The sequence below is a fragment of the Rhinoraja longicauda genome, chromosome 5 (assembly GCF_053455715.1).
Source record: "Rhinoraja longicauda isolate Sanriku21f chromosome 5, sRhiLon1.1, whole genome shotgun sequence".
Taxonomy (NCBI): domain Eukaryota; kingdom Metazoa; phylum Chordata; class Chondrichthyes; order Rajiformes; family Arhynchobatidae; genus Rhinoraja; species Rhinoraja longicauda.
In genome coordinates, this window is record NC_135957.1 from 73770010 (window position 1) to 73796324 (window position 26315).

Below are 26315 nucleotides of genomic sequence, written 5' to 3' on the forward strand. Positions count from 1 at the left end.
CATATCATGAACTAGCACATTTAGCATCTCACAGTGCCAGAGACCCGGGTTCGATCCTGACTACAGGTGCTTGTCTGTATGGAGTTTGTGCGTTCTCCCCATGACCACGTGGGTTTCCTCCCACACTCCAAATTCGTAAGGGTTTGTAGGTTAATTGGCTTGGTGTATTTGTATAAATGTTTTTTTTAATTGTCCCTAATGCGTGCAGGGCAGTGTCAATGTGTGGGGATCGCTGGTCGGTGCAAACTCGATGGACCAAAGGGCCTGTTTCCGTGCTGTATCTCTAAACTAAACTAAACTAAGACATGTCTGTAAATCAATATTTACCAGCATTCTCACCATTTGAAAAACACTCCGTGTTGGTTTTCTTTCTGCCAAAAGCCACGGCCTGAATTTATCTGAAAATATGCAGTGTGTGTAAACAGAGTTAAGAGTGTGTGAGCACAGGCTGGGAGCTCTTCACCTGATTGCATTTCAACAGTGAGCAGAGGTTGAAATGTGGGCTAGTGCAGGGTAAAGACGCACTGTGTTTGTAGTTGAAAGAACAATTTTGAGCTGAATTAATGAGAAACACCAGCAGCCAGTAGGGCAGGTGACGTGTGGCAGAGACCGCAGTGACTCATTACTGTGAATGTCTGCAGCTCATTTAACTCCAGCTCAGAATTGATGGGCTAGGGTTTGGACCACCGACACTGTGATGCATCAGGGATGGAGGAAATTACTTAGAAATTTTGTTCTTGGTGGACAGTTAGGAGTTATAGGTTTCGTCTGCAAACAGGGACAAGGGGCTCAGCGGTATAGTTGCTGCCTTACAGCGCTAGGGACCTGGGTTCGATCCTGACTACGGGTCTCTCTGTACGGAGTTTGAACCTTCTCCCTGTGACCACGTGGGTTTTTTCCAGGTGCTCAGGTTTCCTCCCACACTCCAAAGACGTAGGTTAATTGGCAGGTCAACTAACCTGGATTCCAGGTGCAGTTCCAGACCAAGTGTTTGAAGGAGGGTCTCGACCCGAAGCACAGAAACAGGCCCTTCAGCCCACTGAGTCTGCACTGACCAGTGATTCCCGCACCTTAACACTACCCTGCACACATTAGGAACATTTTTTTAAACATTTATATAAATATATACCAAGTCAATTAACCTACAAACCTGTACGTCTTTGGAGTGTGGGAGGAAACCGAAGATCTTGGAGAAAACCCACGCAGGTCACGGGGAGAACGTACAAACTCCATGCAGACAGCGTCCGTAGTCAGGATCGAACCCGGGTCTATGGCGCTGTGAGATGTTAAATGTGTTAGTTCATGACATGTGGGGAACTGCCATGCAGGTACAACAAGCAGTTTGAGTTTAATTTATTGTCACATGTACCGAGGTACAGTGAAAGGTTTTTGTTGCGTGCTAACCAGTCAGCGGAAAGACAATACATGATTATAATCGAGCCTTCCACGTTGTACGACAGAGGCACCTATCAATGTTCTCTGGAGATACTGCCTGACCTGCTGAGATATTCCAGCACTTTGTGCCCTTTGGTGTATTAACCAGCAACGGCAGATGTTTGTTTCCACTAGTTGTACTATGATAATAGCTTACTCACTTACAGCGGACAATCAGCAATAACAGACACCATTCCTTCCCTGTGGTCTGTTATAACGAGAATCTACTGTACATGGATCCAGCTATCAGAGGAAGCTGTAGAGCCAATGGATGGATGGGAAGGATATGGGCCAAACACAGGCCAATGGGACAAGCCAACTATAAATCATGGTTAACATGGATAATTTGGGCCCATTATTCTAGAATGACACAAATCATAATCTACTACCTGAGCCATATAAGGTTAGAGAATATCAGGGAAAGAAGCATTTTTTTCTAGTGGGCTAGAACCTTCTGTTGGAGGGTGATTGTCATAGAATCACAGAGTGATACAGCGTGGAAACTTTGGCCCAACTTGCCCACATGAATCAACATGTCCTATCTTGCCCAACATATCCATGAATCAACATGTCCTATTTACACTAGTCCCACCTGCCTGCGTTTGGCCCATATCCCTCTAAACCTATCCTATCCATGCACCTGTATAAATGTTTCTTAAACATTATTTTAGTACCTGCCTCAACTACCTCCTCCAGCAGCTCATTTCATATACCTACCACCTTTTGCGTTAAAAAGTTACCCTTCAGGACCCTATGAAATCTTTCCCGCTTCACCTTAAGCCAATGCCCTCTGGTTCGCAATTACCCTACTATGGGCGAGAAACTGCACATTGACCCGATCTATTCCTCTCATGACTTTATACACCTCATTAAGAACACCCCTCATCCTCCTGCGCTCCAAGGAATAGAATCAGAGCCTGCTCAACCTCTCCCTATAGCTCAGACCCTCTAGTCCTGGCAACATCCTTGTAAATCTTCTCTGCACCCTTTCCAGCTTGACAACATCTTTCCTATAAACATGGTGCCCAGAACTGAATACAATACTCTAAATGTGGATATGGGGATTTGAGGTAGGGCAAATATTCAGAGGAGGGGATTTTTTTTAAGTTAAAGAGAAAGGAAATGTGATAGTTCAGGGAAGCATGTAAGGCAGAAAGGGGCAGATCACATAAACATTGCAATGAAAATCAACAAAACAGAAAATGCTGGAAATAGTCGGCTTGCATCCGAGGAAGGTAAACAGACTCGGTGTTTCAGAAATGGAAAAGAGATGGAAGAAAACATGTTCGGCTGCAAGGGAGGTTGGGGGCATGACTCTGCTAAAGCAAAATTGAAGTCTCATTATTAAAATGCTTACAACATACAATAGGATAGATAAATTGACACAGAATTAAATGGGTATGATCTGCTAAGGCCACTCTGGTCTTGAAAATGTATATTCTGGAGTACCAACCACATTGTTTCTACATTCTCAAGTATTTCATATATCAAATGGATAGAAAAGCAAAGGGGGGGAAACTGTTAAAAAAAGATTATATCAAATACAGAAATGAGAAATGAATGTAGCTCAGAAGGTCAACTGAGAAAATGAATTAGGGTGGTGATAAGGAAAAACAAAAGAAAGTGTTTAATGTGGTGATGGAGATGCAAGGAACTGCAGATGCTGGTTTATACAAAAAAGACACAAAGTGCTGAAGTAACTCAGCGGGTCAGGCAGCATCTCATGAGCACATTGATAGATGACGTTTTGGGTTGGGACCCTTCTTCAGACTGATGGGTGATGTTTCAGGCTGGGACCTTTCTTCAATGGTAGTTATAGTCTACAGGCTTTCTAACAGTAGCGACATTGTAAGGCAGGGTATAAATCAAATCATAAGAGTCAATAGACAATAGACAATAGACAATAGGTGCAGGAGGAGGCCATTCGGCCCTTCGAGCCAGCACCGCCATTCAATGTGATCATGGCTGATCATTCTCAATCAGTACCCCGTTCCTGCCTTCTTCCCATACCCCCTGACTCCGCTATCCTTAAGAGATCTATCTAGCTCCCTCTTAAATGCATTCAGAGAATTGGTCTCCACTGCCTTCTGAGGCAAGAGTCAAAGGTGAACAGTCAAGAGTGCTTAATTGTCATATGTACCGACAAAAGAATGGTAACATTCTTACCCGCTGCAAATTACCAGGTAAGTGTATAATATTTTTTTTTAAACAATAAATTAATATCCATAATAATATGTAACCATAATTGCGCAGAAACTGAAGTCTGTAGAGCAACCAAAGTCACGGTTCATAGTCGATCATACTTAGAGTCATAGAGTCATAGAGTGATACAGTGTGGAAACAGACCCTTCGGCTCAACTCGCCCACACCGGCCAACAATGTCCCAGCTACATTAGTCCCACTTGCCTGCGCTTGGTCCATATCTTGCAGAGGTTTGCATTGTACAGTGATCATGAGCTTGATAGTTGCTGGGTAGAAACTGTTCTTGAACCTGGAGTTCATGGTTTTCAGGCCTCTGCACCTTCTTCCTGATGGTAGCATTGGAATGAGAGAGTGGCCAGGATGGTGTGGGTCATCAATGATATTTGCTGCCTTTTTGAGGCAAAATGTCTCCTTTTTATAGTGGGGAGCTCAATTCCTGTGATGGAGTGGGCAGTGTCTGTAGTTTCCTTTGTTCCTGTGTGTTCGTTGTAGGGCGTAATGGGAATAAGTGGAGCATAATGGGCACTTTTAAGAAAGTAGATGCCATTATGACCAATCATTTTAAACTTTGACAAAACAAATTGGCACTGGTACCTTTGAAGATGTGTTGATCACATGTACTTGAACAACTTGGAACAGCTTCCTAAATTTTGTGGAACCAGCTAGGAAACAATTTTAGACATGGTCTTGGGCAGTGAGACAGACTTTGTTAATCTATATACTAAAACTCTCGTTTGTGCATTTGTTTGTTCCTGAACTACAGCCAAAACAGTACACGATAGCGCAACAATTTTAGGCCCACCTTACTCACCATCGTCCCTGGTGCTAATGGAAGAAGTTTCATTGAAATCGGTGTTATACTTTTAAGGTTATTCACATTTTATAGTTTAAATCTATCTCCTAGGGAGGAAGGGGGGGGGAGGAGGGAGGATAAGGGGGGGGGTAGGGGGATGGTGGGGGGGAGGGGAAGGGGGGAGATGGGGGGATGGAGGGGGAGGAGGGAGGGAGTGAGGGGGAGGGGGAGACGGGAGGGGGAGGGGGAGGGGGAGGGGGGAGAAGGGAGGGGGGAGAGGGGATGGGGGGGAGAGGGTGCTGCACCAATGCAGGAGAGGTTTGGGTGCAACGGGTCCACTTGGTCTGGTGTTCTTATATTAAGGGCATTGAGTACCTGGAATGCTTTTGGATAGGCACATAAAAAGAAGATGGAGGGATATGAATTATGTGCAAGAATTGGGCAATTGGGCTTGATATTGGGCTGAAGGGCCCATTCCTGTGCTATACTGTTCTATGTTCTTATGTTTAGGGATCCTCTGGCGAAGAGTGATCATATCATAATATAATTTCAAAGTTAGTGTGACAGGGAGAAACTTAAGACTGAAACTAAAGCATTAAATTTAAACAAAGAAGGATAAGAGGAGATCTTATCGAAACGTATAAGATTATTAAGGGGTTGGACACATTAGAGGCAGGAAACATGTTCCCAATGTTGGGGGAGTCCAAAACAAGGGGCCACAGTTTAAGAATAAGGGGTAGGCCATTTAGAACTGAGATGAGGAAAAGCTTTTTCAGTCAGAGAGTTGTGAATCTGTGGAATTCTCTGCCTCAGAAGGCAGTGGAGGCCAATTCTCTGAATGCATTCAAGAGAGAGCTAGATAGAGCTCTTAAGGATAGCGGAGACAGGGGGTATGGGGAGAAGGCAGGAACGGGGTACTGATTGAGAATGATCAGCCATGATCACATTGAATGGCGGTGCTGGCTCGAAGGGCCGAATGGCCTCCTCCTGCACCTATTGTCTATTGTCTATTGTCTAAGATAAGAAGGCAAAATTAGATCAAGCTGACCAGTAAAATGGATTAAAAGCTAAGAGAGTAAATAGTCCGAGGCAGATACTTAACCATAAATTCATAACTTTAACAGAGATATATTTGATTGAGAAATAAAAACTATGAGAAGGATGATATCCATAACTAATGAGGGAAGTTAAGGATGGTATCAAAGTGTAAGAATGGGTATATTATATTGCATAGCGATGGGTTTAGTTTTAGGCTTTATGTTTAGGTTTATTATTGTCATGTGTACAGGTACAGTGAAAAGCTTTGTTTTCATGCTATCCAACCAGATCAGATAGACCATACATAAATGCAAGTAAGTCAAACTTAAGTAAAATAGATAGAGCAATAGGTAAGATACCGAGTGCAAAATATAGTTCTCTAGTGCACCTAGTCCATGGACAAAGTGCAATGTCTACAATGGGATAGAGGTGAATCAGACAGTGCCCTAGCTTGTGGAAGGACCGTTCAGAAGCTTGATAACAGAGAAGCTGTTCCTGTGCCTGGTGGTGTGCACTCTCAATCTTCTGTACAGAAGTGAGCAGACAATGATTAAAAAAATGATAAAGTAAGAAAATAAATGAGAGCAAACTTACAAGAAATGTAAGAAACAAACAATAAGAGGTTGTACAAGTACATAAAAAGGGAAGAAAGGGGCTAATAAAATTGTAATACCTTAACATGTACACTCTAAATGGATTGATTGTAATCATGTATTGTCTTTCTGCTGACTGGATAGCACGCAACAGAAGTTTTTCACTGTACCTCGGTACACGTGATAACAAACTAAACTGAAATTAACTGGAATATCTGTCCCATGACCACTAAACCTCAGGACTACGTGTCGGGAGCACAAAGATGAAGGTACCACTGCACAACCCACCCGCCTGCCGGCCCTGCCAGGCACCCCTGGGACCACCTGTGGAACAATCTGCAGTCCCCACATTGGCCTCATTAGTCATCTCAGAATCTACATAACCGGAGTGGAAGCAAGTCATCATTGATCCCGAGGGACCGTTGAAGAAGGAGTCTATACTTTCAGCAGAGTACAGTCATTAATATTAAATTGTCAGTAGCCTGGAATTCAATACTGACCCTTGAGGCACCCTTCTAGGAATAATATGCAATCCTGAAACAGCCCTGCTTATTCTGTCTAGCTGCCTATTGTCCTTAAATTAAAACGTTACCTATAATATATTGCCACTAAACCTGTGAAAGCTTATTTTCTGTAATAGCTTTTGCTGCAGCATCTCAATCAACTTCCTTTGGAAAATTCAGATATTTTATAACTATTGGTTCCATTTGATGTATCCTCCTGCCTGCATACTCAAAACTCAACTAGATTTGTCTAATGAAATGTCTTTCTAATATCGTGTAATGTGTTTAATCTAAAATCTCTCATAAAATCATGATGACTCTTCCCAATCAATTTAGACTTTAGACTTTTGACTTGAGAGATACAGTGTGGGAACAGGCCCTTCGGCCCACCGAGTCCGTGCCGACCAAAGACCACCCGTATACCAGCACTATCCTACACACTAGAGGCAATTTAATTTTTTTACTGAGGCCAATTAACCTAGAAACCTGTGCGTGTTTGGAGTGAGAGAGGAGACCAGAGCACTCGGAGAAAACCAACCGTAGTCACAGGGAGAACGTACAAACTCTGTACAGACAGCACAGTAGTTAGGATCGAACCAGGGTCTCTGACTCTGTAAGGAAGCAACTCTATCGCTGCACCACTGTGCCATCCTACGTTTGTTCTCTCAGTATCTGGTAACAATGTTGACAACCCTTGGTAAGGCATCAGGAGAGCATAAGGTTACATAGGACTTGTGAAGGAGAAAACATGCTTGACTAATCTTCTGGAATTTTTTGAGGATGTAACAGGTAGATTGGATAAGGGAGAGCCAGTGGATGTGGTATAACTGGACTTTCAAAAAGCCTTTGGCAAGGTCCCACACAAAAGGTTTGTGTGCAAAATTAGAGCACATGGTACTGGGGGTAAGGCATTGACATGGATAGAGAACAGGTTGGCAGACAGGAAGCAAAGAGTAGAAATTAACGGGTCCTTTTCAGAAAGGCAGACAGTGGCTAGCGTATATGCAATTGTCAAAGGTATTTCAACACAAATAAATATGATTCATTGCTTCTTGGTATAAAAAAGTGTGGTTGTAGACAGCTCAGAAAGTACGAATTGGTGGTTCAGAGATCAAAAGGATCCAGAAGTACAGACATATATCATTGGCAAAATAGTGGCAACATAGACTGCTTGAGCTATGACTAACACAAACCAATCTAGTTTGGAGGTTGTTGCCAAAAAAGGTAGAATGAAAAAAGTAGAGAGGTTTTGCTAAACTTCTATTGAACTCTGTGTTCATCGCACTTGATCATCACTGCGGAGAATGTATAGAAAACAGAACATAGAAGAACAAGGAAGAGCCCTGCCTCAAAAAAAGTCAGTCAGCATCATCAAGGACCCACACCACCCTGGCCACGTTCTCAATTCACTCCAGCCTTTGGGAAGAAGGTTCAGGATTTTGAAAATTATGACCTTTAGTTTAGTTTAGTTTAGTTTAGTTTATTGTCACGTGTACCGAGGTACAGTGAAAAGCTTCTGTTACATGCTATCCAGTCAGCGGAATGACAATACATGATTACAATCGAGCCGTTTACAGTGTATAGATACATGATAAGGGAATAACGTTTTGTGCAAGATAAAGCCAGCAAAGTCCGATCAAGGATAGTCCGAGAGTCACCAAAGAAGTAGAAAGTAATCTAGCCCTCTGTTTGGGATAGAGAGAGTGGGTGCTTGGAATGCATTGCCACAAAAGGCTGTGGAGGCCAAGTCCGTGGATATTTTTAAGGTGGAAATTGATAGATTCTTGATTAGTACGGGTGTCAGGGGTATGGGGAGAAGGCAGGAGAATGGGGTTGAGAGGGAAAGATAGATCAGCCATGATTGAATGGCGGAGAAGACTCGATGGGCCAAATGGCCAAATAATGCTCCTATAATTTATGAACTTATGAACTGCTTGGGGTTGTTGATGGAGAGAGATACCATAGTGGCATTTAAGAAGCTTTTAAATAAGCATGTGTTATGCAGAGAATGGAAGGATAGAAATATGTGAGACAAAGGAGATTAACTTAACGACATCATGTTCAGCATGGACATTGTGGGCCAAAGGGCCTGTTCCTGTGCTGTATTGTTCTATGTTTTACCTGTCCAGTTTGGCTTGATTATCCATTACAAGATAACATGAGAACATAAGAAAATCGGAGCAGGAGGAGGCCACTCTGCCCTTCAAGCTTGCCTAGCCACTTAATATGACCATAACAGTTCTGTCTCAAGATTCATTTCCTCCCCTGCGCTAGTTCTCGAAACCCATCAATTCTCTGATCTTTCTAAAATTTATCTTCCACTTGTGGAAATATTTCAATATTTACCCTATGCTGCTCTTACGAAAGATCTCATATGTTTTAAGAAAATCGCCCCCCATTCTTGTAAAATCCGAAGAATATTTATGTAATCTAATCTAAACTATGTGTTCCAGCATAGAACTGTTCTGGGAAACACCATTCATTCTTCACTTTATAATTTGTAAGAGATTGTTGGTGGCCAATAACTTCTGTTCGTACTCATGTAGCAATAGGAGCTCTCGATACAACTCACTTTGTGCCATAGAAAGTTTTCATGATAAATTGCTAGATAAATGCAACCATTATTGATAAATTCTTTCATGTGCTTGCTTCTGAACAGCTCCTTGACATTAAAAATAATTAAATATTTTCTCTTTGAAATCACATGCTTGTTGTTAATATTTGTATTACTTCCTACTATGGATCTCACATGCTAAACTCCATTAATATAAAATCAATATCTTTACACATACCATGCCATCATGTTTGGCTCAAACATTGTGGTTCTTGTGCTGTACTGTTCCATGTTCTATGCCATTGAATGGTGGTGCTGGCACGAAGGGCCGAATGGTCTACTCCTGAACCTATTGTCTATTATCTATTGTCTATTGTCTGTTGTATCTGCGCTGTATCTCTAAAGTCTAAAGACTAAAGTACAGTATACTAAATGCATTTAAATTCTGATCTTAACTGTTGGAGATGTGGTAAATTTGTCTTCAACCTCTTCAATGGTTGCACCAGTGACAAATGTGCTTGTGCTAAAAATGAACGATATCTGAAGATGCAATAAATCATAGCGACAATAAAGTAGATTCAGTGAAAAACATTTTCAATATGTAGATGAAATCTTTTTAGGCTGTTCCTTAGTTTCAAGGGAGGCTTTCATTTAGTTTGGATTAGTTTAGTTTATTGTCAAGTGTACTGAGTGAGGTACAGTGAAAAGATTTTTTTGCATGCTATCCAGTCATTGGAAAGACTATACATGATTACAATCAAGCTGTTCACAGTGTACAGGTACAGGATGAAGAGAATAGTCTTTAGTGCAAGATAATATCCAGTATCGTCTGACTAAAGATATTCCTAGACTCTCCAATGAGGTAGTTGGTAGGTCAGGACCGCTCTCTAGTTGGTGATAGAATGGTTCAGTTGCCTGATAACAGCTGGGGAAAAAGATTGTTCCTGGATCTGGAGGTGTGCGTTTTCACACTTTTGTACCTCTTGCCTATTGGGACAGGGGAGAAGAGGAAGTGTCCGGGGTGAGACTCATCCTTGATTATGCTGCTGGCCTTGCCGAGGCAGCGTGATGTGTCAATGGAATCAAGGGAAGGGAGGTTGGTTTGTGTGATAGTTTGGGCTGCATCCACATTTCTCTGCAATTTCATGCGGTCTTGGATGTGGCTATTTTTTTTAATTAAAAAAAAATAAAAAAAATTTAGAGATACAGCGCGGAAACAGGCCCATCGGCCCACTGAGTCCACGCCGCCCAGCGATCCCCGCACACTAACACTATCCTACACACACTAGGGACAATTTTTACATTTACCCAGTCAATTAACCTACATACCTGTTACGTCTTTGGAGTGTGGGAGGAAACCGAAGATCTCGGAGAAAACCCACGCAGGTCACGGGGAGAACATACAAACTCCGTACAGATGGCGCCCGTAGTCAGGATCGAACCCGAGTCTCCGGCGCTGCATTCGCTGTAAGGCAGCAACTCTACCGCTGCTTCCAAACCATGCCCTGATGCATTCCCATGAAATGCTTTCTACGGCGCATCCATGGTAGTTGGTGAGAGTTGTAGGGGACATGTCGAACTTCCAAGGAAGTAGAGGTGCTGGTGTGCTTTCCTTGGCCATTATTTCCATTCCAGTTTTTTTTAAATTCTGAGTTAAATTCTGAGGCCAGATTCAATTACTCACATACACATATCATCATTTTATGTTTGCTGCTTCACAATATTGTGCAAGGCATGGTCCTAACCAAAGATAGATACAAAATGCTGAAGTAACTCTGTGGGTCAGGCAGCATCTCTGGAGAAAATGGATCGGTGACGTTTTGGGTCAGGCCCTTCTTCAGACTGAGTTTAGGAGGTGGGGGGGGGGGGGGGTGCGGGGTGGAGGAAACTGTAGGGTCAATGACTCGAGACCATTGTGGGCTTCCCCTTTCCTGAGCCATCGATGTCAGCTGTGATTTTTTCTGTGCCTTTTCATACCTCTAGTTTCCCTCTCTCCCCTGACTCTCAGTCTGAAGAAGAGTCTCGACCCGAAACATCACCTATTCCTTTTCTGCACAGATGCTGCCTGACCCGTGGAGTTACTCCAGCATTTTGTGTCTATTTTCAGTGTAAACCAGCATCTGCAGTTTCTTCCTACAGATGCCAGCTCATAGTCATCCAAAGCTCATCAGCCAAGTTGCAGAAGGCAGACAACAATTAGTTGGATAGAATAATCTCTCGTTAAATGCAAATTTCTCAAGGTACGATTTAAATTGCCAATCCAAAGAGTTTGGACCTCTAGACATGAAGCTAACTAACCAAAGTTTCCATTTATAGGCAGAAGATACTTTCTGAATTATATTACTGTCATTGAAATTCACAGATGTCCACGGAGCAGTGCAAACTCCAAAATTATGAAGACAATATTAATTTCAGAACATTGCAATTTTTCTCAATCCTCGAGTGTTAATGTTTCAGACATCAGTATAATTGAATTCAACTATCTACTATCTATTAATATGCATACTCTCCAGAGCAGTTAGTGTCAGCCGTTGAGCATGACTTAATTAATTTCTGGGCAGAGATATTGACACAGTAATAGAGAATCCATCCAAGAGCAGCATCTCCTCTGCCATGTACAACTGTGCAACCCGTTACATATATTGATCCCCCTTGCCACACAGTATATTTCTCTTGCAGCTGCTTGCCTTCAATCTTTTAATCATACTTCCTCTATCTCTCTGAACCACACCGACCCATTAAACATCAATCATCCTTGTGTAGCTCATGTTGTCATGGTATATGCAATCCTCAGTATTAATTTTAATCTGATATTAATTTTATTTGCTTATTTTCCTGCTCGATAATTGATCTAAATCTCCACCAAAAATAATTAACTACTTCCTCTGCCCTCATCGCTCCTCCTGTGTTTTGCTCTACTTTATATTTAAACAATTGCAATTAATTTTGCTGACCAAATAACATTAGTGGAAATGTATGGGTATTTAAACACTAAAAGCGCATTTCATCAGATAGACACAAAATGCTGGAGTAACTCAGCGGGACAGGCAGCATCTCTGGGGAGAAGGAATGGGCAACGTTTCGGGTCGAGACCCTTCTTCAGACTGCATTTCTCCATGGGGCTACATGCAATCCTGAAACTAAATCTCCTGACGTTCTTTCCCCACATCCTCCCACAACTTCATAACTGATTTCATGTCTTACCCTGGATTCATAGTGCCTTCACTTTAATTAGTAGTATTTCAAGTGGATCAAATCTGTGTGTTTTTTAAAATGGTGCTAATACATTTGTTTGCTACCAATCCCACAGAAATTCCATTAGGACCCAATGATTCATGACTACAGTAAGTGCCCAAGCAATTTCAGCTCTGGTCTCCTTAAACACCTAAGATATGCTCCATCTAGCTTAGAGGACATGCTAATCTTTTTCATCCTTTCAACCTATCAACGATGTCTGTCACTTAATTACAAAGTTTACTGGGATATTCATGTAGAACAATATTCAATAACGTGTCCGCGTTTTAATCTTCAGTGAATACATTTTGGAAAAATTACATTAATTCTCTGCTTTCTGGGTCCTTTCCAGTTTTCAGCTGTTTTCACGTGGAAGAGTTTTAACTTTCCTGCACCAGATATTTACAGCAAGGAGGCAGTAAAAAAATATACTTTCAGTATGGCACTGCACTTATGTTGCGGTGTTCCTTCTTTAGATATTGATTGTTACACAAATAAGATTATATTTTAGTTTGCTTCGGTAATATCACGTGTCTCTTTCAGAATTCTATTCAGTTCAATGGTATTGATTTTTTTTAGATGTGATTTTTCCACTTTACATGCTAATTTATTTAAAGAGGGTTCTTGATTAGGCTACAACTTTACGCTTCTTGCTATGCATTTGTTTTCACGTCGTCTGTCAAATGTATCAATAACATGGAAAACGATTGCAAAATATTTCTTTTTAATATCGTCTTCAGTACATTATCTGTTGGCTCATTATTGGCTCTGTCTTGTTTTTACTGGGGATCAGTAGTCAGGTTAAAGAGAGCGAGATTGTGATCTGACTATTCATGCTTTATTGGTAATCATCCAAGTGCACGGACATTTTAATCCCTGCAATAGCGCTGCTCCCTATAAATTGAGACCTTTGGGACAATATTAAAGCTTAAAATATTTCGACCTTCAGTACCGTTGTAGTCAGAGTTTAAATCGTCACCTGGGCATTTGACATAAAATCGTTCTTGTACTTTTTTAATAATATCATAAAGCAAGTAATGCGAACGTTCATCTTGTGGAAGACAGTCGAGGTATATATGTGTGTGTGTGTGCGTGTGTGTATGTGTGTGTGTCAGGATTCAAGTCACTGGGATCAGCCCAATACACAATAAGATGCGTTCAGTAGTCCTGTTAGGTTCAATGCGATTGTTTTTAAATGGCTCGACACATCACCCTGGTCTCTTTTGTAAACACGGTGTAGTTAGCGTGTTTGTTTCCTTGTGTTTAATTCGCCTCCTAAAATGTGTGTCTGAGGTTTCCGGAGTTCAGCGAATACTGCAAGTTAGTGTGCAAGCTGTATTTTTGGTCATGTTGGCGCTTATGCAGAATCGATTTCGATGTTCATTCTTACTTTCGGATGATTTCGGCTTGGAGTGAAGAGTATGGGAAGGGACTGCAGGCGCTGGTTTAAACCGAAAACAAGACACACGATGCTGGAGTAAGCCCAGCGGGTCAGGCAGCATCTCTGGAGAGAAGGAATGGATGACGTTTCGGGTCGAGACACCTTCTTCTTCAGACTCAAAGAGTATTTGGCAGGAGGCGAAGGGGGAGGTTCGGAGATTGCAGTTTAGACAGAGGTGTGTGCACGTTTAGACAGAGATGCGACCGGTTCTTCGCTTGGAGGTTGAGTGGCAAATGCGCCCTTCCGTTCTATTCTCCACGGTACAGCGGGATGTCCTGATGTTGATAAAGAGGACTCTGGGGGTAGAGCTGAGAGCTAGGGGGAGGGGGGATTGGGTCATCAATTAAGACAGGCAGCGCTATCTATCTTATCTGGAGAACTGCTAATACATCGATTAATTTTCGCAGGAGCTGACCGGACAGGAAGAGAATAGGGGACTTCACAGCCTGAAAAATTGTTGCATGCAAATAAAGAGATTGTGTGTGTGTGTGAATGTGTGTGTGTGTGTGTGAATGTGTGTGTGTGTGTGTGTGTGTGTGTGTGTGTGTGTGTGTGTAAAGCTTACAATGCACCCTCCCAACCGGTTAAATGAAACAATCTTTAATAACGCCACTGAGTTATTCCGTGATTCCAAAAGGTACATTTGAGGATTTAGAAGGGAGAAAAACACACACACACACACACACACACACACACACACACAGAAAATACTGGGAACACCCAGCGGGTCAATAAATATCGGCGCAACGGGGAAAGGAGTTAATGTTTCATGCTGGTGACCTTTGAAATGTAGCTGAGATGGCAGTGGCTTGGATTGGATTCAAAAAGCAGAATGGTAATTATTGGGGTTCTGTTGCACTCCGGGGAGAAGAGGTTCTGTTTAATAGAAAGGCGCTGTTTTGGCAAACATTGAACAACAGCCTCCAGGTGTCGGTGTGTATTGTTTTGTCTGGCGGTGCCCAGTGGAATAAAGATTATTATTATTAATAGCTGGAGGTTGAACTGGGAAGCGGCTTCTAGTAGGTTTCTATTAAGTCGCCTTTAGCCAGTGCTTTCATCTGAGGAGACTCGTTTCAGACAACAACAGGCGAGTGCGTTGGCCAAAGACCATCCTGACAATGAAAGCACCTCAGTCTGCCGTGCAGATATCCAGCTTATCTGGATGTTTGCACCTCACCTGCTCTCTTCTGACCACGATGGTGCCTTAGTGCCCCGGGTTTGATGAAGGGTCTCGACCTGCTGAAAGGTCACCCATTCCTTCTCCCCAGAGATGCTGCCTGTCCCGCTGGGTTACTCCAGCATGTTAGAGGCAGGAAACATGTTCCCAATGTTGGGGGAGTTCAGAACCAGGGGCCACAGTTTAAGAATAAGGGGGTGAGCCATTTAGAACTGGGGTGAGGAAAAACTTTTTCAGCCAGAGAGTTGTGAATCTGTGGAATTCTCTGCCTCAGAAGGCAGCGGAGGCCAATTCTCTGAATGCATTCAAGAGAGAGCTAGATAGAGCTCTTAAAGATAGCGGAGTCAGGGGGTACGGGGAGAAGGCAGGAACGGGGTACTGATTGAGAATGATCAGCCATGATCACATTGAATGGCGGTGCTGGCTCGAAGGGCCGAATTGCCTCCACCTGCACCCATTGTCTATTGTGTCTATCTTAGTGCCCCCGTACCGTTGTCCTGAGAAAACTTGGACCCGGTGCATCCACGTGCGAGCAAAATAATAACATTTTATGAGATGAGACCGCAGGCGAACGAGGCAGAGGAAGCGTTGGCAATCGGGCTGGATGTTGCCAACTACCTTCACCATCCACCACCAGAGGTGGCCCACACTCTGTTACCTTTTGCTTCTGGTCCCGTCCACCCCGCTCGCCCGGAGGTCTTTATTTATTTATTTAAAGATCGCCCCCTCGGCTATTGAGAATAAAAAATCAAGTGTATGATGTTGAGATCTTTGCGTGTCTTTTTAGGTACAGGCGAAGAAATCAAGTAGTTTTTATACAATTCCACAGGGAAATTCGGGGTTGTTCGAGGAAGCACGAGAGAAATGGATTAGTGGGAATGGGAAGGTCGGGTTTTATTGCTCGGTGGGGACAGGGGATATGTTTTACAGATGTGTGCGTCTCTCTCTCTCTCTTGTCGAAAGGCAGAGTAGGGCAGATGTATCTCCCTTCCAGCTCCATGGAGCTCCTGGCGCGATAGAGCTTGCGAGCATCTCCTTGACAGGATGTCAACACGTGATAAGGTGACAAGAGCTTCATAAATGTGCTGGCAAGAGTGAGAGAGGTGGAAAGAGAGAGGGAGGGACGGAGAAGGGGCGAGAGCGAGAGAGAGAGAGAGAGAGAGAGAGAGAGAATCCCAGAGAAGGCGCAGGTCGGGCGGGGAGCGGAGTGTTCCCGAGAGAGAGAGAGAGAGAGAGAGAGAGAGAGAGAGAGAGAGAAAGAGAGAGAGAGAGGCAGTAAAGCGAGAGAGTGTGAGTATGGGACAGAGTGAGGCATGGTACTGGCATCACCTCACTGAGCAAATGGAAATCACATCGACCGAGCGCTCCCTAGGAGGCAGCAGCAGTATTAATCCAATCTCCGATTCCTTTCACTAGCGAAATCTCTTGAAGAGGAGGGAGAAAGAGACTGAACAGGAAAGTGCTCAACCCAGCTTAACAAAAGAGACCCCGAGCTCAAAACGCCACCCGAACTGCTACCCAGAGGATAAAATTGAAGGTAAGGTAACGTTGCGTCTGCATATTTATATAATTAGAAAGATGATGGCAAGTTTCGAATGGTCGTGATTTTCCAAAGAATTTTCAGCACAGTTTCACTCGTTAAGATGCGTTGGACTTTAACGATCTCTTGGTAATGATTAAAATTGAAGTTAAATTGGTGACGGGCTTGATTTGATTTGAACTGCAAGGTCTTCTTTTGTAAATAAATAGCAGTTTTCTATTGAACTTTGTCAGCTGGGAATGTAGTTAATTCGCCAAAACCCCTAGACCGGGCGAAAATTGGAAAAGCTCCATCATTTCAAAAAGGATCGTACAATCCTAAAAAAAAGGACCCCTCGCACGTTGACTCACTTTGTGAGCGAATGTTCCCTTCGGAGGTGCAGGTGCGAAGAATGCACCACTTTCTTTTTTTTTCTTGCCTCCATTACACTGGACGTTCATGGTAAACAATTGATTTGGTGCGCGCAATCCTTTGTCCAAGCCGCTTTATAATGGATGGGTCACTAGTTACAATGGTCATAACCAACGACTTTTGATGTCATCCAAAGCTCTTCGTATCCCATCATGTAAAACATAGAAACATAGAAACATAGAAAATAGGTGCTGGAGTAGGCCATTCGGCCCTTCGAGCCTGCACCGCCATTCAATATGATCATGGCTGATCATCCAGCTCAGTATCCCGTACCTGCCTTCTCTCCATACCCCCTGATCCCTTTAGCCACAAGGACCACATCTAACTCCCTCTTAAATATAGCCAATGAACTGGCCTCAACTACCTTCTGTGGCAGAGAATTCCACAGATTCACCACTCTCTGTTTGAAAAAAAACTTTCTCATCTCGGTCCTAAAAGACTTCCCCCTTATCCTTAAACTGTGACTCCTTGTTCTGGACTTCCCCAACATCGGGAACAATCTTCCTGCATCTAGCCTGTCCAACCCCTTAAGAATTTTGTAAGTTTCTATAAGATCCCCCCTCAATCTTCTAAATTCCAGCGAGTACAAGCCGAGTCTATCCAGTCTTTCTTCATTTGAAAGTCCTGCCATCCCAGGAATCAATCTGACGAACCTTTTCTGTACTCCCTCTATGGCAAACATGAAAACGACCCTAAATAAATGTATAATGAAGAAAAATATGGAAGAGAAACTTTTGGATGCCATGTCAAAAGGTAACCGCGAGATCGGATTATAATTAACTTTTTAATTTTTAATAAAAGGACTTAGTGGCCTGAGTTATATTTTAAGTGCCAGCCAGGTGTGAGATGTTGATTATCTCCGAATGTGCCCTGTTGAATGTGATTGAAAAAAAAACATTTGTTGTTTGTTTTTACAAAACTATCGCTTTTAACTGACCGGGGAAAAAAATGGGAATCCACAAGGAAAAGCATCCCTCGCACCTAACAATGGTCCCACTTCTTGTTCCTCGCACCTCAAGCCCTCTACACCCAAATGTTCCGTGTCTCGCATCACATAAGCTGATCTGTGCAATGTTCAGGCAGGCGCTGAGTGAGTTGGCGAGACGCCTATCAGCGTGGATGAAATCTCAACAACAACACAACAAAAACACTCACACTCCTGGGTGCCTGACAGCAATTAAAACTAGTAGATGTTTGTTTAATACCCTCTCTTGTACAACATTTCTCGTTTTAACAATGTAATTACATTTCGTTCCCTTACAAACAAACGCCAGCTCGCCGTCGGCTGGGTGTCTGACAGCTCACACCGACTGATCCTGTGTGTTGTTGTCACGGTTTAGTTCTCTGTCATGACCCGGCGCGGCCGATCGTAAGTTGAAAGCACACAACGCATCAACCAATGCCAATAGTGATTTAGAAGAATGACACCTTCCACCATTGGCAAATCGAAACGGGTCACGAATCCATCCAAGTGTGGTTATTGCTTTGACTGTAGATGCGCACGTACAGCTTGTTTAATGCCAACTCGTACAGAAGATCTCTGATGCGAATTCCAGAACCAACTCTCTACTTCCACAGATGTCCAACGCCCGTTGCTTGTACTTCGTAGACGACGATGAGATGTGTTATTCGCTATATTCACGGCGATAATATTCCATTGGGGGGGCAGGGAACACGTTGATTAACGGGATACGAGGATGGCTTAACCTAGTATAAGAAAATAAGTGCAGATGCTGGTACAAATCGAAGGTATTTATTCACAAAATGCTGGAGTAACTCAGCAGGACAGGCAGCATCTCAGGAGAGAAGGAATGGGTGACGTTTCGGGTCGAGACCCTTCTTCAGACTAGGCTTAACCTAGTTTACAACGTCGTTCCAAAATTTGGACTTGACGCCAATTGAGTAAGTAGTGCAGATGACAATACTGCAGGGGCATATGGCATTACCCAAACCCGTGTAATTTAGAGTAGAGTCTTCCACGGAACGACATCTGAAGAATGAATTCGCTCTTCCTCTTCTCCATCTGCCCCCCACCCCCACACTAATATGTTCTTCCGAGCAATAATCCAAATAGTTAGAGTGCAGAAATGAGCTGCGGATGCTGGTATGTACCGATAAATAGACACAAAATGCCGGAGTAACTCAGCGGGTCAGGCAGCATCTCTGGAGGAAAAGGAATAGATAGATGACTGTTCGGGTCGGGACCCTTCTCAGGTCTGAAGAAAGGCCCCGACCCCAAACGTCACCCTTCCTTGTTCTCCAGTGAGGCTGAGTTACTCCAGCACTTTGTGTATATCATCCAACTATTTATATGGTTTTGCCTAAAGAGCTATTGCCCACATTTCTTGTTCTACCTTACACGGGCACTACTATGTTGAAATTCTCCAAATCTCCGAATTAAATTAAATACCATTTTGCTTATAGACAATAGACAATAGACAATAGGTGCAGGAGTAGGCCATTCAGCCCTTCGAGCCAGCACCGCCATTCAATGCGATCATGGCTGATCACTCTCAATCAGTACCCCGTTCCTGCCTTCTCCCCATACCCCCTCACTCCGGCTATCCTTAAGAGCTCTATCCAGCTCTCTCTTGAAAGCATCCAACGAACTGGCCTCCACTGCCTTCTGAGGCAGAGAATTCCACACCTTCACCACTCTCTGACTGAAAAAGTTCCTCCTCATCTCCGTTCTAAATGGCCTACCCCTTATTCTTAAACTGTGGCCCCTTGTTCTGGACCCCCCCAACATTGGGAACATGTTTCCTGCCTCTAATGTGTCCAATCCCCTAATTATCTTATATGTTTCAATAAGATCCCCCCTCATCCTTCTAAATTCCAGTGTATACAAGCCCAATCGCTCCAGCCTTTCAACATACGACAGTCCCGCCATTCCGGGAATTAACCTAGTGAACCTATGCTGCACGCCTTCCATAGCAAGAATATCCTTCCTCAAATTTGGAGACCAAAACTGCACACAGTACTCCAGGTGCGGTCTCACCAGGGCCCGGTACAACTGTAGAAGGACCTCTTTGCTCCTATACTCAACTCCTCTTGTTACGAAGGCCAACATTCCATTGGCTTTCTTCACTGCCTGCTGTACCTGCATGCTTCCTTTCATTGGCTGATGCACTAGGACACCCAGATCTCGTTGAACTCCCCCTCCTCCTAACTTAACATTATTTGAATGAAGCAGAGCATAACAAAACTAAGAACTTCAAGCCGCCTAATCTAGGGTTCACCACAACAAGCGATTTTGCATAACAAGTGTAACTTCCAACTGGGATGGTTCATCTGCTAGTATTTTTGTTTGGAGACACAAGATGAATGGTTACGCACCACGCTGGAAGCTTGAACCGATCACAAATTGCTGTATGAACTCAGTGGGCCAGGCAGTATCTGTGGAGGGAGTGGACAGGTGATGTTTCTGGGGAAGGACCCATCTTCAAGCCGATGGAGGAGCGGTGAGAAAGCTAGGCAAGAGAGGCAGGGATGGGGCAGAGCCTGGCAAGTGATAGGTGGATACTGGTGAGAGAGGCCATTTGGCAGATGGTTGGAGATAATGCAAAGGAGACAAAAGGGTGTCAGATAAGGAAAGAAGAGGAGGAGTGAAATGTAAATTGGGAGGGAGGGATGTGGATGGATTGGGACAGTGGGAAGTGAAAGAGGGGACTAAAGGAAATATGGCACTAGGGGATGGGGAGGAGTGTATTTGGGGGAGAGGAGCAAGATGACTGTGGTGATGAGAGTTGGTGGGGAAGACGGGTGCACACATGGGTGGGGGGTGCAGGGGAAAGTGAGGGGGTGGGGGTATTGCTTGCAATTGAAAAATTCAACCTTCATACCATTGGGTTGTAAGCTACCCAAGCAGCATATGAGGTACTGTTCTTCCAATATGTATGTGACCTCACTCTGACATTGGAGGAAACCAAGGATGGTAAGGTTTAAGGGGGATGGAGGTGTAGAGTGATTGGGCATCCATACTAAAGATGAGGCATGACTTGGTAAAACAAAAATCTTATTTGTGCCTTTGCCTCAAATGGGCTGGGGTCTCTGATTCAGCCTGGTCATCGGTGGCATGCTGTCTTTTGAGCTGTCACGTAATTTCTATCGGTCTTAATTGATTGGTTGCATTCTTATTTAGACAATAGACAATAGACAATAGGTGCAGGAGGAGGTCATTCGGCCCTTCGAGCCAGCACCGCCATTCAATGTGATCATGGCTGATCATTCTCAACCAATACCCTGTTCCTGCCTTCTCCCCATACCCCCTGACTCCGCTATCCTTAAGAGCTCTATCTAGCTCTCTCTTGAAAGCATCCAGAGAATTGGCCTCTACTGCCTTCTGAGACAGAGAATTCCACAGATTTACAACTCTCTGACTGAAAAAAGTTTTCCTCATCTCAGTTCTAAATGGCCTACCCCTTATTCTTAAACTGTGGCCCCTGGTTCTGGACTCCCCCAACATTGGGAACATGTTTCCTGCCTCTAACGTGTCCAACCCCTTAATAATCTTATATGTTTCGATAAGATCCCCTCTCATCCTTCTAAATTCCAGTGTATATAAGCCTAGTCGCTCCAGTCTTTCAACATATGACAGTCCCACCATTCCGGGAATTAACCTAGTAAACCTACGCTGCACGCCCTCAATAGCAAGAATATCCTTCCTCAAATTTGGAGGCCAAAACTGCACACAGTACTCCAGGTGCGGTCTCACTAGGGCCCTGTACAACTGCAGAAGGACCTCTTTGCTCCTATACTCAACTCCTCTTGTTATGAAGGCCAACATTCCATTGGCTTTCTTCACTGCCTGCTGCACCTGCATGCTTCCTTTCAGTGACTGATGCACTAGGACACCCAGATCTCGTTGTACGTCCCCTTTTCCTAACTTGACACCATTCAGATAATACTCTGCCTTCCTATTCTTACCACCAAAGTGGATAACCTCACACTTATCCACATTAAACTGCATCTGCCATGCATCCGCCCACTCACACAACCTGTCCAAGTCACCCTGCAACCTCATAGCATCTTCCTCACAGTTCACACTACCACCCAGCTTTGTATCATCTGCAAATTTGCTAATGGTACTTTTAATCTCTTCATCCAAGTCATTAATGTATATTGTAAATAGCTGCGGTCCCAGCACCGAGCCTTGCGGTACCCCACTAGTTACTGCCTGCCATTCTGAAATGTGGACTTGGAGGGCCCGCCAGTTTCAGCGCTGCATCTCTAAACTAAACTAAAAAAAATGAAACTAAACTATGTGCCGTCCTTTGGCTGATAGGTGAACTATCAGATCTCTCCAATTTCCGCTGATGCCCTGCTCAATATTTACCATTCAGCCGAGATCATTTATACAGATAATATCATTATGTTATCTCCTTGTTGCTTCCACAAAAAATGCGCAATGTATTTGCCTGGACTACAGCAATGACATCGCCTACGAAGTATGTTGTTGCCTGCAATTAAGATAATGAAACATTGAGATTATGAAATACCCCATTTAAATTCAATACATTTTCTTATGTGGTTCTTTAACAGGAGATATAATGAAGTGCTTTATTTAGCTAGGATACGTGCCTTTGGATGCAAGATTTGCAATAATGGGGTACTGAGGGTGAGGCTTTCCAATTGTCTAATTCGTGCGTATCCAAGCACGGACTCAAGTTCAATGTGGTGAATACGACACTTAGGATGCCTACATTACATCTTGCTGTAGTGTGTATTTCATCCTATCTTGTTTCTGCTCCCTGCAAACTCACATACAGCTCCAGTTTCTTCTTCCTCTTAAACCTACTCCAACTTCTTATGGTATTTTCTTGGCAAAGTATTTCATTACCCATCCACCCCATTCTCCATTCCATTGCACTGAGCAACTTCACATTTCATTTGTCTTCCTTTAACGCGATCGCCGACTTTATTATCTGGCTAATTGTGCCACATTCTCATCTCCATTTTCTTCTCATAATAATCCTCCTGTCTCAGTCCAGTCTTCTCGCGCTTGCTGAATGTATGCTTCCAAATCACCAACATTTCTTTCCACTCTGCCTTGTAGTTCTGTCCATTGAATTTCACAACAGTTCCACATTTTGTGCTGTTTCACTGCGAGTTGTGTTGTTGTTATTTGCAAAATGTTCTCTCTCTCTAAAAATGTTTCAGCTCACTGAAACTTTATTCACTCCTTCTCTTCATGAACTGTTTGGTCTAATATTGCATGGAGATCCCCATTTCAACTGTTGCACAAGCGACATATTGAGAAAGACTGACTCAACTCCTTCTCCTATTTTCCGGGGTTCTCTTTTTCGTTCACATACCTCACGTCTTCTATTTCCTCTAAATTCATGATGGATCCTCCTTTGTTAATTACTCCTTAACCTAAGAACCGGTTCCTTTACTTCCTGCCTGTCCTCTTGCAACATCGGTAGCCATACTAAAACCTCAACACTTCCTCTATTGACTCCCTATTTGCCCATCCCATCTACACTTAACATGCAAGCGTCTCTCTGACCTTCCTGACCAGTCAACTCAATCTTTACCAAAAACAAGAAATGCTGGTAAAATTCATGTATTTTCTAGCAATCTTTTTACAGGTCACATTCTCAGCAACGACATGCATTTATAAAGCACTTTGACATTGAATGGGAGTTTAACAATTAAAAAAATATCAAAGCATTGTTAGACTAGTACCCATCGGAAGCTGGTGAGGGCATTGGTGACAGGCCAAAAGGATGGAGGAACACACACACACAGATGTGCTCATGTTTATGAAATGTTTACAATGGGGTAGTGATCTATCGTTGACAATGCCGTCTCCAATCATTTCCCTTTTGTTCACTGCCCAAACCCCACTGTAAGCACATTCTGTTCACAAGATCATAAGACAGAGGAGCAAAATTAGGCCATTCAGCCCATCGAGTCTTTTCTACCATTCAATCAGGGCCAATCTATTTTTCCGTCTCCTGCCTTCTCCCTGCAACCTTTGATGTCCTTACCTTCAATCTCTGCTTTAAAGCTGCCTAATGACTTGTCCTCCGCTCTCAAATTTAACACCTTTGATACGATGCATGGACTTTCATGGGATTGTGGATCATTCTGCTTTGCCATTTCTTTTCTAACTCTGATCCTATCTGTTGAAATCTCTTTTCAGATCCCTTGACCTTTGTCCAATCCTTCTTTAAGGTCATAAGGAATAGGAGTAGAATTGGGCCATTCGGCCCATCAAAAGCCATTCGGCTTTGAAAGCTTTTCCCAGATGTTTTCATTGTTCTTTGCCTTCAGTGTCCCTGCTTGATCTCACCACTCTTTCCATTCCCAATTCAGGGTGTCTGCAGAAAGTATTTACTTCTTATTGAGAACATTTTGAGACATTTTCCACGTGAGAGGAGCTTGAAGTCAAACAGCACAGAAGGAGGCACCAGAAACTGCAGGTGCAAGAATCTTGACCAAAGCACAAAGTACTGGAGAAACTCAACGGGCAAGGAAGCATCTGGGGAGGGAATGGACAGGCAACACATGCTGAATCTTGTTCCTGATGTGGGTTTCATGAATCTCATCAGTATGCCAGGAATGAAGGCAGTTTATCCACAAAGAATGGAAGAGGTGGCGCCAGTGGCATTTAGGCACTGGTAGCCGGAAGCCGTGGGTGGCTTCAACTATAGACTCAGGCAGTCCACAAATTCCTGAGTGTCTTAGACTCGTAGAGTTACGCAGAATGAAAACAGGCCATTCGGCCCAACTTGCCCATGCCTTCCAAGATGCCCCATTTACACCAGTCACATCTGCCCGTGTTTGGCCCACATCCTTCTAAATCATTTCTACCCATTGCGTCAGCGCTCTGAATGAGAGGGCGAAATAGGGGAAGATTTCAAAAGGCAACTCTGCTACAAGATGGTAAAAGTGATCAGCAAGGGAAGTGGGATTTGAGGAAGTTTTGAGGCGGAGTTAACACTTATATAGAGCAAAAGTGAATCAGGTTGAAGTGGTATACCAGGTGCCAACCTGCAGAATGTTGGTAGCAGAGGAAAAGTTATTTTTAACGGAATAGAACCTAGAAACACAGAAAATAGGTACAGGAGTAGGCCATTCGGTCCTTTGAGACAGCACCGCCATTCAATATGATCATGGCTGATCATCCAAAATCAGTACCCCTGCATTTTCTCTATACCCCTTGATTCCTTTAGCTCTAAGAGCTAAATCTATCTCTCTCTTGAAAACATCCAGTGAATTGGCCTCCACTGCCTTCTGTGGCAGAGAATTCCACAGATTTACTACCCTCAGGTTGAAGTAGTTTTTCCTCATCTCAGTCCTAAATGGCCTACCCATTATTCTTAAACTGCGACCTCTGGTTCTGGACTCCCCTAAAATGAATATATATGTACAGGATGACGGTTTCGGCAGTGAACAAAAACAATGGACAGGCAACATTTCGGGTCGGGAACCTTCTTCAGACCAGTCAGACTAAAGAACGGCTGCCGACCCAAAACATTGCCTGTCCATACCCTCCCCAGACACTGAGCTCCTCGAGCACTTTGTGTTCAGCACAGAAGGGGGGCTTTTGGCTTATTTGCCTGAAAGGCTGCGTTGGAGAATTATCCAATTAATTCCACCTCATTGCTTGTTTCCCAGCCTTGCAAATGTTTCCTCATTAAACATTTATTCAATTCTGTTCCAAAAGTTGCTTTGCATATGTCATTATAGGCCAATGCATACCATTTCGTGACAACCCACTACATTGAAGAAAGAAACCTCCTCATCTCTCCCCCATCGACACATTATTTTGCAAATTATACTCCATTTCTTTTCTCTGGTTACTAACTCACAAAGCAGGCTCTCCATCAAAATCACTCATAATATTGAGAAATGTCTATTAAATCTCTGCAGCTCCACAGTAAAGAGGACAATCCAGCTATTTTGGTCGTGTCACAATCCGAGGTTCCTCATTGCTAGTTCAAACGTGTTAAATCTTATTATTTCCAGGGCACTGACGTCCTTCCTCAAGTATGTCTCTCTAAATCAGATACAATACTCCAACAGATGCTACCAGGGTTTGTAAAAAGTATTGACTGCGAGTCCTGATCAAGTTTTGCACTTCTGGTAAATGGCTTTAATGTGCAGATAATAGATTTGCATCATTATTATTTAATGTTGTGTGCTAAATGTTAGAAGCTATGTCTGTCAGAAATCATGTGTAGGAAAGAACTCCAGATGCTGGTTTGAATCGAAGGTAGACACAAAATGCTGGAGTAACTCAGCGGGACAGGCAGCATCTCTAGAGAGAAGGAATGGGTGGCGTTTCGGGTCGAGACCCTTCTTCAGACTGAAGAAGGGTCTCGAGCCGAAACATCACCCATTCCTTCTCTCCAGAGATGCTGCCTGTCCGGCTGAGTTACTCCAGC

The 26315-nt window shown here is 43.4% G+C and overlaps 1 protein-coding gene across 4 annotated transcripts in view; it reads left to right on the plus strand.

Annotated features, from left to right (window-relative positions):
* Window positions 1-14524: 14524 nt before the first annotated feature.
* cnr1 (cannabinoid receptor 1) overlaps window positions 14525-26315 on the plus strand; it is a 42401-nt gene continuing 30610 nt past the window's right edge. The window contains exons 1-2 of one of the 4 annotated variants that reach the window (XM_078399803.1): window positions 14525-14627; window positions 16386-16506. The gene's annotated coding sequence lies outside the window, so the exon portion shown is untranslated. Of the gene's footprint in view, window positions 14628-15589; window positions 15609-15930; window positions 16032-16099; window positions 16260-16385; window positions 16507-26315 lie in introns of those variants that run through there. The other 3 variants (XM_078399805.1, XM_078399804.1, XM_078399802.1) reach the window with 3 other exon arrangements.